The sequence below is a fragment of the Talpa occidentalis genome, unplaced genomic scaffold (assembly GCF_014898055.3).
Source record: "Talpa occidentalis isolate TD23 unplaced genomic scaffold, MPIMG_talOcc4v2.1 talOcc4.12, whole genome shotgun sequence".
In the NCBI taxonomy this organism is placed as follows: Eukaryota; Metazoa; Chordata; class Mammalia; order Eulipotyphla; family Talpidae; genus Talpa; species Talpa occidentalis.
The window spans coordinates 14,944,753-14,956,655 of record NW_023601212.1 but is presented as its reverse complement, the minus strand read 5'-3'; positions in this window follow the sequence as shown (position 1 = coordinate 14,956,655).

Genomic DNA, 11,903 nt, shown 5'->3' with positions numbered 1-11,903 from the left:
ACACAGAGTCGCCAGGCGCTTGTGTGGCAAGGACAGACAGGCTGGCGCTTGCCCATAACCACCTCCTGTTAGGAGGAAAAGATGTCCTGAGCTAATTCCATACAGGTTTTGTGGACTCCACCCCCACTCGAGACCAAAGCCATCAAGACAATGGAAATGACAAATCCCATCATTGCCAAAGGGAGGGTTGCCAGGACCTAAGGGGGGAGTTAAGCAGACAGGTTTGGTATAAAACCAGACACGTGGGCCTTGGGTCAAGCTCTTGGCTTCCCGGATCTTGGCTCTTGGCCAGCTCTCAGCGTGCCATTGGGATTCCAGGTCAGCAGAACGGGTAAGAGGCATTCATGAGTTTATCTCCCTCTTTTTCTCCCTGAGTTATTCATTTCTTCATTTTCCCTTTCTTTTGTAAATAAACCTTTTATTAACCTTTTGTGTGTGCCTGCAATTGAGTATTAATGAGTCCCTTTTAAGCATAGGTGAGGACCCACGGTCAGGCAACCCGTTTTATATTGCGGTTGCTCTGTAACACTTCTACCCCCTTGCAAACCTCTGCACTCTGCAGAAAACAGGATGGTGGTCTTTCAGACACTAGCCTGCTGCACTCCTCGATTTACTGATAAATTTAACTACTTTTGAGAGGGTCTAGGGAGAAAGGAAAAGGCACCATACTAGTATAGGAATCTGCGTGTACACACAGCACAGGCTACATGTAAACACTGTGATTAATAATCTATTTCCTTTGAATCAAAACTCTTGCTCTGAACTGAGAGTCCTGCCCCAGTGATGCCATCTGAAAGTGCTGGATATTGACGCATTAGTTAAATGGGATGTTTCCCCAGGCCCAGGAAAACAGGGTGTATCAACAACAAAAACCGGGAACATGAAAAAGAGCAGGGCCAGTCGCGTTGGGCTGTTGTGATGGGCTATTGACTTAGGATTAACCGACTTTGTTTAACTCACTAGAAAAAGGCCAGTAGAGATGAGATGTCAGAACAGGTTTTAGGGGTAAAATACCTCCCATTCTCTCAGATCGCCAGCTTTCTGACAATAAAGTACAGCTTATGGATTCAGTTCCTATCCCTGTTCAGTTGGCTTCTGGCAGTGACAAGGCAGCCCAACCCAGCATTTTCCATTTTCAGGAAACTTTGACCACTGACATTCCCTATCATTGGCATGATAAGACACCCCTCCTTGCTTGCCCAGAGGGAAGATGGCTTTACCTGAAATAATCTTCACTTTCATTAATAACCTTGCCCTACCTCTTTCACAAGGCTTTAGCAGCACCTGGGAGAGATGGTGCCTGACTCATGAATCATTGACTAAAGCCAATTAAATCTTTAAATTTGTGAATTTTGTTTTGTAATATCCAGTCTTCCCACGGTTAGGTTACTTTCACCCAATGCACTCTTGAGCCTCAGCATTTTTTTCAAACCCTGGCATGTTAGCAATAGAAAGTGCAGGCAAGACCCACTCAGACTCAGGTCAAAAGAAAGAAAGATACCCAATCTGAGGACCCCAGTGAAGAAAGCAAGCGGAAGTGACAAGAAATTTGAGATGTCCCAGAGGAAGTAACTCCATCATTAAATGACCTTCTTGGAAATATTTCTATATACTGAAAGAAGAAAAGATAAAATGTTGGGCGCTGATCCAAATTTAGGAAAGGAATATGACAGATGAAAGATACTTGCTCTATATCACATAAGTTTTACAATAAGAAGGCAAGCACTGCTCAAAGTAATCCAGATTCATACAGTAAAACAAAATACTTTAATTTCCAATGTTTCTAATATTTTAAATTACACTGTACAAAAAAATATTAGTTCTACTATTTTTTCACTTCCTATATATAAAAAACCAGCGGAAAGAGAGTTCTGAATGTTTTGACAAAGAACTTAAAGGTCACAGAACACAGGTCATCTTTCCCACTGGTTTTTATGATTGCTTTGCATGGTCTTCACTTTGCATGGTCTTCACTGTCAGACAAAGCAAGAACTGACTGTGTTCCTGATTCCTCAGTCATCTACTTAATAGAAGTGCCCAAAACAGTGTCTGTCACATAGCAAATATTTAATGTCACCTATTATTTCAGACATTACATATTATTACACTTTTAATGCAAAACTTTTTTTAATGGCTAAAAAAAAATTCACTTCTATTTCTCTCCTTTCTCTCTTGAATCCATTCTAATCAAGCTTTTGTCCATATCACTTCACTAAAATTGCTCTCTTCAAAATCACCATTCATTTCCAAGTGGGTAAATCCAACAGTAGCTGTAAATCTTGCTTAATATACTTGACAGCAAGAGGTAAGTCAACTAAGCACAAATGATTTTGGTTTCTAAACATCACATTCCCTTAGTTTCTTCTTAGTCTATAGGCTCATGATCTTTCTCAATTTTCTTTTCTAGTTACCCACACTCACATTTCAAGGACAGACTGTCCCAGGACAACGTCCCCTTTTTCTGTCTCCAACCTCATCACTCTCACACACACAAGCCCCATATGAAAGCCATCAGCACATTCTGTCAACTTTACCTTTTAGTTACTAGAATTATCCCCAGTTTAGAGATGAGAAAACAGAGTTGCCAAAAGTTACTTGTCCAAAGTCACACGATTAATTAGTGGCAGAACTGGAATTTGTACTCAGGTATTTTGGCTCAGTTAGAGTCATCAAGGTTTCAGAAAAAATTAAGTCTATCTTCAAAACAGTTTCTAAAAAAGACAATAATAAATCATTTCTAACAGTTTCTCCAATAAGTATCTGTGTACCTCATATAGAACACAGCTTTGTAATTCAAAATACAGCTTTAACAGACTAATGGGATTTTTTATTCAATTTTATATTCTTTGTGTTTGTATACATAATTTCAAAAAATTGGGATTGTAATTTATATTTAATTGGCTTTTTTTTTTTCGTTCAAAGTGTATCATAATGGGTCCTCCCCTGGTGGCACCGCACCCGCTGCTCCCCTCAGCAGTGTATTTCGTCAGTCTGCCTGTTCTGCTCCCCGCTCTGGCTCTGGTGAATTCTCTCATCCTCCCGCGCTTCTGACTGTACCCAGTGCTTGTATAAATAAATAAATAAACAAACAAATAAATAAACAATACAAAGTGTATCATAATGTTTTATCCATTATAATAGAGTGCCCTTACTAAAATTAAGCTTCAAATTTTTTTTGAAACCCTGAAGAATAGAAGCAAATTTGTCATTTTAAAGCTGCATGCAGTTTTTCTATTTCTCTAGAAATAGATGGCTGAACACATTGATTATTTTGGTAAAAATGTTTCTATTTTGCAAAGTTGAGGGAAAGATCCTAGAGTGAAAAAGGAAATATTAAGATATTGGAAAACTAAAATTTCTCTGTAAGGAGGCAAGCACACTGGACACACTTCATCTAATTTAATCAGATTTAATCACAAGATTGACCTAGGGAAAGCCATAATTTATGAGAGCCTCAGAAAAATCCTGACACCCTTCAGCACCTAAATATATTTCCTTTTTTTTTTAAGAGAAAGAAATAAGATTAGCTGATTATGAGTGCTGTCTGTTGTTCATTTATTATGTACTATTTGTGTGTCTCTTCCCCAAATGATACTCTACATTTAAGCAAGAGAAAAAGAACACCACAAAATCACTTGGTTAAAAACCTCTTTGAAGACTGGGGTGCTTATGATAAAAAAGACTGAAAAAAAAATGTTCCTTTGTCCACACCCCTCCACCAAAATTGCTCTCATCAAAGTCACCAATCTTTGCTAAAACAAGGGAAGTAAATCACAGTAGGATGACATAACACACATCATTTTGACTGCCACAAGAATACAAAAAAAATCGTCACTCCATTAGAAACAATGGCCTGCCCTTAGAGATTTTCTGTAGATCCCTCTGTACCTTGCTTTGCAACTGTTTAGAAGGTCCACAACAAATAGCAACAAATAACTTGGGGGAGAAGGCTAGTCTGGACCACCCGTATACTCTGCAATTAGTGCACGCTGACAGGATCTTGCCTGCGGAATGAATGGAACCGAAATCCAGTGCTCATTCTGCCAACCGCGCCTGCGCATGCTGGTATGGTGCTGCTTCAGCCCAGAGGGAGGGTGTCTCTCTGGAATGTCACAACGAGTGAATGTGCTGGAAGTAGCCATGGGGTTAGAAGCTCAGTGTTTCTTAGCACATTGTCTTCTAATGGGAATCAAAATATATTAAACCCCTTAACTGATCAGGACATCTTCCTGTCCTAAAATTTCCAAATTACTGAGAATTAAAAGAATCAAATGAGAGGGGTCTGGACAAGACAGCAGCAGAATGAAGACACTGGGCTTGCCTCCTCCAGATAGAACTAAATTGCAGTAACACAAAGCCAAAAAAAAAAAAAAATACTGAAGGAAAAATGGAAGAGCATTGATACAGCAGAAAATGGCAGGAAACACTTCAGTGAACTTTATTTAGAGTGTTAGCAGGGTACTGCAACCCACAGGAGGAAGAAGCAGTTGCTGTGCAGAGCTATTGACTCTGGCACGTGCCAACACTGAGACCCAGTACTGCACTGCATAAGGGGTATATGAGTTGGCATGCAGGACAGAGGGTACACTGTGGGAGAGCCGCAGGGCTGGGGGTGCAGAGCAAGAATTACTGGCTTGAGGCTGGACTCTCCAATATAGAGCAGCAGGAGTAGCAATCAAGAGTGAAAAACAGGTCTGGGAGTCTCCCTGGTGGAGTAGGGGTTAAAGTCTCAGCACTATCAAGCTATCACCAGCCACTGTGTCATGAGTTCAATCCCAGGCCAGGGAGCTAACACACATTGCACAGCAAACCTCTCCTGTCTCACTGCTGCTCCCCTCAGCAGTGTGTTTCAGTAGACCTGCCTGTTCTGCTCCCGACTCTGTCTCTGGTGAATCCTCTCACCTCCCGCATCTCTGGCCTACATCCCAGTTCTTGTATGCATAAATAAATAAAATAAATCTTAAAATAAAAGAGTGAGAAACAGGTCAGAGAGCCTGGGTCTCTTTATAGAAAAGTCTACTACTCGAAACTCAGACTGAGATATCCAAAAGACCTGTCAACCTCTGCCCAAGAGTTAAAATCAAAACAAAAAAATGCTTAAACAAATTACAACTCCAGCACCTACCAAAAACAGAAGCAAACACACCAGGTTAGAGCTCTGTGCTGGAAAGGAAGCAAACTCTGGCTTGTGACCCCCACATCAGCTACTCTGTGCTCAACTCTGCAGCTAGTGCTTAAAACTAGCCTAGAGAGAAAGTGACTTCAGGAATATAAGAGACACTAAGACTGAGGAGCTAGCCTAGAGGAGGGGATCACTGTAGAACTCACCACACAACTCTGGCACCCACAGCACAGGAGGAAGTTCCAATTCCTGGAGGTGATCTTTTAGGGCCCGACTGTCCTGGTCCTGCTATCCCTCACCAGTACTAGGCCCTCAGATTACAATCAATAGGTACAAAAACAACAGCCTGAAAAAGTTATCCCTAGTATAACCATAAAAAAATTTAAGGTGAGAAAGAAGAATACACTACAAATACAGGAGCAAAAAAAGGCCTGCGAGGAACCTTGACCCAGTGAACCTGAGGAGCATGACTAAGGGGGTGCAAGGGTCACAGCTCTGGCAACATTTAGAAACTCAAAATGACAACAGAGGACATAAAACAACAGAATAAAGACAAGGGGAACATGAAGCAGATGCAATTAGAAATAACAGAGCCAAGAAACACAATAGCTGAAAATGCAATTGAGGGACTCAACAGCAGAAACACAGAAGCGATGAAAGAATTAATGAGCTCAAAGACACAGAGTTGGAGACAGAACAATGTAGAGGGGAAAAGAATTTTAAAAAGTGGAAATAATATAAGACCCCACTGGGACAACTTAAAGAGAAATAATATTTGTATCATGGGGATCTCAAAAGGAAAAGAGAAAGACATAGAAAATTTATTTAAAGAAATAATTACTGAAAATCCTCTCAATCTGGGAAACAAACCAGATGTTATGATGCAAGAGATCTAGAATTCCAAACAAAATAATAGCAGACAGACACACTCCAAGACACATTACAACAAAGTGGTTGAAAACCAATGATAAGGTCAGGATATTAAAATCATCAAAGAGAAAAAAGGGTAACTTATAAAGGAAACTATCTGACTATTAGTGGACTCCACAGTAGAAATATTAGAGATGGAAAAGAGATGTTTAAAAAAAAAAAAGACTTCAAGCTCAGAATCCTTTACCCAGCAGGATTAACAATCAAGATAGAAGGAGGAATAAGAAGACTCACAGAAACTAAGCCACACATGAAAGAAATCCTAAAGGGATTATTATAACACAACAGAACAATAAATATCGAGGCAACAGACACCTAAATTACTTAACATTGAAAAAGAGGAAGTAACAAAGTGACTCATGACAACCAGTCAGACCAGACCATCCAACAGGTCACACAAATAGCCCATCACATGCTAACCTCAGTAGAACTGTCAAATCACGAGAATAGAAGTAACACATAAGACAATGAGAATAGAACTTAAACAAAACATAGCAGGTAGCAGGAAGCCCTCCGAAAAAATAAAAAAAAAAAAAAACATGGCAATGAGAATTTATGTCTCAATAATCAACCCTAAATGTAAATGGCTGGAACTAACCAGTGAAAAGATGAGAGTAGCTGAATTTATTTCAAAACAAAGTCCAACCTTCTGTTGTTTATAAGAAACTCACATTAACAACAAAAACAAGCACAGAGTTAATGTTAAAGACTGGAAGACAGATCTACAGGCAAATAACAAACCAGGAATAATTACCTATATCTGATAAATTAGACTTCCAATTAAGAAATGGATATTAAATGATGATTAAGGGTGTTATACACTCATAAACCCATATGTACCAAATAATGGAGCACCAAGATAGATATACCAAGATAACAATTTAAGAAAGATATTGATAAAAAAAAATGATACTAGGTGACTTTCAGACCCCACTTACAACAACTGACAGATCAAGATAAAACAAACAAGAAATCAATAGCTTTAAATGAGGAGGTAGACCAAATAGGCCTATCAGCCACCTAACAGAATACCCCACACAGAAACAGCTGCACACATGATTTTTCCAAGAGGACATGGAATATTTCCAAAAATAGACCACATCCTGGGACTCAAGTCAATAGTGAATAAAACCAGACTGAAATTACTTTTCAATAAGCCTATTCAATAAGTCTATTTTGTAAAAAGCTACTGCATCATATAGTTCAATTACTTCCTACACGTGTAACACTTTTTGTTTTATATATTTCAGGGTTACACATTTAATTTCATGACTAATTTTCATTGTGAATAACACCTCCCCTTAAGAAAAAAAAATTTCTTCTTTGTCAGTCACCTGGCCTTGAATTTCATTTAGGCTAATATTGATATAAGAGCTCCTCTCTGCCAAGCCTACATTTATCTAGCAGATGTGTTTCCCTTTGGCCTGGCCTCTCCCCTAGATGTACGACACTGGCTAGTTACTTACTTGCCTCAATTTTCTTACCTGAAAAATAAGCCACTCTCATAGGTTGCTATGAGGGTTGAGTCAATATTTGTTAAATATTTTAAACAGGGTTTTTCAATCTTGGCACGTCGTGCACCTTGGATTTGATCATTCTCTGTTGGGGGATAGGGGAGCTGTCCTGTGCATTTTAGCATGTTTGACAGAGTCCTTGGTCTCCACCTTCTAGCAAGTGGGGGGTCAGTAGTACCCCTTCTCAGCTGTGACAACCAAAACTGTCTTCAGACATTTCCAAATGCCCCCTAGCCAGCAAAATCACACCCCCACCTCACCCCCATTGAGAACTGCTAACTTAAAACAATGCCTGGGGTAATAATTACAGGTTATGCAAGTACTAGCTTAATAGCTCTTCTGTGGCAGTAACTGTGGTCTTTCTTCCCCCTTTCCTGGGCCACTGGTCACTGTGCCATGGAAAAACCCAGGTGTATCACAAAGAAGCCCTGTTGTCCACAGGTGTGACGATTTGTCCCGGGGCCCTTCAGTTAAGCTACTCAGAGGTTGTTGATTCATATCACGGTGATTACTTTTGACCCAATTATCAATTACCCACATTGACCTCTAACTCTTCCCTCTCTAAAATGAAAAGGCTACCCATGGGGCTCTCCCGTGATTTCCTTTACTCACTTACTGTGACTCTGATGATTGTTTAAAAGCAATATTGCAGCCTGGTTCTAATGTATTTCTTTCAGCAGCTCTTCCCTGCTGCAGTTCGCAGATGGTCACCAGTATTGTGGCATGTGGATGTCTTTCTTCCCAATTTCCAGGGCCCACTAGGGTTTGCCCTATTTTGGGGTCATCTGAAATCAAGTTGGGAAATGTGGAGAACCCTGTGCTAAGGCTTACCTATTTCCTAGATCACTATCCTACATAATTTTCCTTAAAAATAGACCACTTCTTCCTACCAAAGGAAAAAAAATAGCTTTCATCAGTCAAGACTGTGGTGCAGTGTGGATTTCATTGGAAAACCAATGTGCTTAAAATGCTTGGTAGAAACTAAAACGTGTAAAATAAAGTCCTGCAATATTTTTACCACACCAGTATATAAAAATACGAGCAGCTCATGATTTATTAATAAGTTAAATTTCTGAATTTCTGACCTTTGTCAAATGTCAATGTTATTCCTTCACTATAGAAAGAAGAGCTGTTTTCTCTTCAATTGCTTGATAAAGTGTGCACAGCACAGTATATTTATAAAGTCACTTGAGATAAAATTTTGTCAGGGAGTCAGAAGGTGATATTTTCTTGACATGCTTAGATTTGTGGTCACTATTATATCTCAGGGAAGATTACATTTCAGAGTTCTCTACTATCTGGAAGCTGTTGGAATAGATGTGATATTCATTGACTTACAGAACTGGCCAGGAATGGAACTCATATACTTCAACCTCCAACTCAGTTCTGCAGTCTGAGCTATGTTATCTCTGCTAAGTGATCACCTTCTCCCTGCAATAAAAGAAAACTAAACTGCTCTACATGAAATAAGAAAAAGATGGGTGTGTTTGTCCCTCCAGAAGAGGAAGAAGAGGGGGGGAAATAAGTTCAAATTAAAAAGCACATACCACATTGGATGGATGAGGTTACAACAAGAGATGATGTCATCCTAAATATACAAATTAACTTTAAAAAAACACATTGCTTTCATAATACAAAACTAGTCAATGGCATAATTCATGTAGAATAACAACTGACCAATAATATATGGACAAAAAGTTAAACCTATCTTATAAGTAAATGAATAAAAAGATAACCGAAATAAACACATACACATAGGTATACATGTATATCTCCTTTCTATGTATTATATATAATGTATAACACATTAGATGTATATACACACATATTTGTATAAACATTTCCTTCCAAATTGCCAAAAATTTACTTACCAAAGGACATGGAAATGAAACTCTCATACATTGCTAGGGATACTCTAAATTGACAGCAAACAGCACACATATAAACACAAAATCAAAGTCTATTCTGTATTATCATCATGGTTATGATACTAAAAAGCCTGAAGTTATCAAAAATTGAGATATTAATACCAAGAATATAATGGGAAAAAGGGGAATGGAGCAGAAAGTTCCAGAATTGCAATACCAAATCTATTTTCACTGAAGGAATTTCAATAATGGTATTTTTACTTATCTAAGTACACTCTATTTTTATTTAACTAGGTACACCAAAGTACATTATTTCAAGCTATAATACAAATAACAAATTCAATAAATGTCAGGAAGATTACCTTCATAGAGACTATGTTTTTTGAGAATAATGTGGTACTATTATAAAGACAGAGAAACAGCAACAGCTAGAGAGGGAAAGGAAGAGAGGTGGAGTAGAGAAATTGAACAATCTCTAGGTGCCTGAAAATTAAAATATAGTCTCTTAAACATTATTTATGTTAAAGAGAAAATCATGGGGGGAGGGGTTAAAGACTTCAAGCTTAATAAATATACTGCATGAAGAATTTGTGAGTGCAGTTTCAACAATATTTAGGAAACATTCTAATATTAAAAACTAATAATTAATTATAAAATGTAGAATCCTCTATGTCATACCTCTGTAGGTTGTCATGTACTATAACATTTAAGCTTTTTAATTGTATTTTTATTGTGGAATATATATTGGGGAAAAAAAACATTTTTCAGCATCATTATTTTAAAAAGGCTCCTAGGTAAATAATCACATTTTGCATATATAAAAGAAATACTTCCCAAACCTTCCATGCATCCTGGGTATCCCTCTCGAATCACTCCTCTCCCTACCCTGCAAGAGTAACCCACTGTCCTAAGACCCTGACTTGCTAGTTGCTCTTCCTATGTATACACATTCCTGGAAAAAACTGCTTGATTTGGGCTCTTCCTTTAATTTTGTTTAAATGGAATCATATTGTATGTATTCTTTTGTAGACTGGTGATTTTGCTTAAGGCTTCTTTTCAATTTATCCATGTTGCTGCTTGTAGCGACAGATACTGCTTTGATTGCAATAGCAAATAAACCTACAAAGATACCTTCTACTGATGATAAACACTTGGGTCATTTTCATTTGAGTGCAGCTATAAATATATTTACACCTGTCTTCTGTTGGATATGTACAGGATTTTTCTCTAGGTTAAATACCCAGAGGAGCTGCTAGATATCAGGATATACACATAAATTTACTAAGTGATGCCAAATTAGTCTCCAAAGTAATTGAGCAAATTTACATTCTCATCAGTAATGCTTGAGAGCTCCTACTGCACCACATTCTAGATCCCAGGTATTATCAGACATCTGCCAAGAATGTTTTTGTAATTTTTGTAGGATTGCAGTTTACATTAGAATTTCCCAATTAATAACAAAGTTAAACAACTTTTCATGTTTATTGATGACATTCAGGTTTCTGCTTTTGTCAAGTCCTTTTCTCATGTTTTTCCCCAATTTTCCTACTATATTCTTTTTTTTAAAATCTTTTAGGTACTGCAATCAGTTTTTGTCAATTATACAATTTGTAATTATTTCCACCACCAGCTACCATAAAGACAGTAAAGACACAATTTTCTGACTTGTGTTTCTATGGTGAATTTCAAGAACAATTCTTCGCTCTAATCAAATAGGATTTAATAATCTTTTCTGTAAAATTATCTAAGAGTTGGTACACATGCACTTTTATTCTGATTTTGGCATGTGTGAGTATAGTCTTGCTTAGAAAACTCCTACCTACTCAGAAAATAGGTATTTTCCTAGAATGTATTTGTGTATGGTGTGAAATAGGAATCACATTTCATTTTTGAAAACATGGGCACCCAATTGTCCCATTAATATTTATTGGGGGGAAAAAAATCATCCTTTCTCCAATTGTTTGAAAACCAACTGTTACATATCAAGGATGTTCTAATGTTTGGTTCTGTTTCTGTAGTCTCTATTCTGCACCACTTGTCTGTTTATCCATAACTGCAACATACCACACTCACCTAGTTTTACAAGTCATTATATCTAAGAGGGCTATTCTCACCTCCTTATTATTACACTTCAAGAGCGGACCAATACTTTGAATCAATATAAACTTGAGAATCATTTTATCAAAGGTCCACAACATAATAGGGTTGGAATTTTTATTAGGTTTATACTGACATTATAAATAAAATTTGGGAAAACTGATATTCACATAACATTGAGTCTTTCTTGAATCACTAGCAATTTGTTTACATAGCCCTTAATTTCAATTTAGTTTTATCATTTTCTTCATAAGGGTCTTGTAAAGCTTTATTAAATTTATTGTTGTATGCTTCAATTGTCCTATGTTGCTGTAACAGCTATCTTTTTTAATTTTCATTTCCTAACTGATGCTTGCTAATATGTATGTAAAA